Genomic DNA, 1,533 nt, shown 5'->3' with positions numbered 1-1,533 from the left:
TGATAAAGTCAAAGCTGCAATAAAACACTTCCTTGAGAGACTTCTCTGACAAAGATGAGCACTAAGGTTTTCCTGGGCTTTGTTTGTTTGTTTAGGAAAATACCCAGTAATACCTCTTTCTATAGAACAACACATTCACAAGCAGTGATGGCCCACACCTTTAATCCCAGCACTTGGGAGGCAGAGGCAGGTGGATCTCTATGAGTTTGAGGCCAGCCTGGTCTACAGATTGAGTTTCAGGACAACTAGGGGTACACAGAGAAAACCTGTCTCAAAAAAACAAAAACAACACACACACACACACACACACACACACACACACACACACACACACACCCCAAACAAACAGACCTTAGTTGTCTTTCCCATCTTGCAAGATGGTGGGTGAAAAAACTGAGAGGCCTGACACAAAAGAGAAGAAGCCTGCAGCAAAGAAAGTGGTGATGCCACTGGTGCAACCAAAAAAAAGGGTGACTCTGAGGTTAAAAATCCCAAGAAGGAAAAGCCCCATTGCAGCCAAACCTGGTTAGAGGAACTGGCAGGTAACCCAGATCTGCTATACATTCCAGAAAGGCCTTGTACAAAAGAAAATATACAGCTGCAAAAACCAAGGTTGAAAAGAAGAAGAACAAGGAGAAGGTCCTTGCAACTGCCACAAAACCAGTTGTTGGTGACAAGGATGGTGGTACCCGGGTGGGCAAGCTTCCAAAAATGCCCAGGTGTTACCCTATGAAAGATGTTCTCCGGAAGCTGCTGAGCCGTGGCAAAAGCCCTTCAGTCAGCACTTGAGAAGGCTGCATGCCACCATCATTCCTGGGACCATTCTGATTATCCTCACAGGGCACCATAGGGCGAGAGGGTGGTTTTTCTGAAGCAGCTGGGCAGCAGCTTGCTGCTTGTGACAGAACCTCTTGCTCTCCACAGAGTTCCTCTTTGAACAACACACAGAAGTTTGACATTACCACCTCTACAAAAGTTGGTATCAGCAAGGTTAAAGTCCCCAAACACCTGACTGATGATGCTTACTTCAAGAAACAGCTGTGCAAGCCCAGGCAGCAGGAGAAATACGAGATGACAGAGCAGAGCAAGGCTGATCAGAAAACCATGGACTCGAAGATTTTGCCAAAGCTCAAAGCTGTTCCTCAGCTCCAGGGCTACCTGCGATCTCAGTTCTCTCTGAACGGTATGTATTCTCACAAACTGGTTTTCTAAATAGCTAACAATCTAATTAAACAAACAGACAAGAAGATGGATCATTGTGAACCTGGGGCCAGCCTGGGCTATCTTGTGAGTTCCAAACCAGCCTGAGCTACAGAGTGAAAGACTGCTTGTAAAAACAAAAACCAGATGTAGCAGGCTTTCTTCTGGGTCACCAACCAGCTCCCAAATCATGAAACAGAGACTTCCTATTAGTTATGAATGCTTGGCCATATTTTATGCTTGTTCCACTAAATCTTATAATTTAATTTAACCTGTTCTCTTCATCTGCATTTTGTCTCCGGGATTTTTACCTTTTTTTCTCTATGTCCAAAC

General features: G+C 44.8%; 1 pseudogene; it reads left to right on the top strand.

Moving 5' to 3' along the window:
• The first annotated feature begins 377 nt into the window (after nt 1–377).
• Nucleotides 378–1,212, top strand: LOC100761573 (annotated as a pseudogene).
• The last annotated feature ends 321 nt before the right edge of the window (nt 1,213–1,533 follow it).

This window comes from Cricetulus griseus, chromosome 3, assembly GCF_003668045.3.
Source record: "Cricetulus griseus strain 17A/GY chromosome 3, alternate assembly CriGri-PICRH-1.0, whole genome shotgun sequence".
NCBI lineage: Eukaryota > Metazoa > Chordata > Mammalia > Rodentia > Cricetidae > Cricetulus > Cricetulus griseus.
This window is presented reverse-complemented; position numbering and strand designations above follow the sequence as displayed.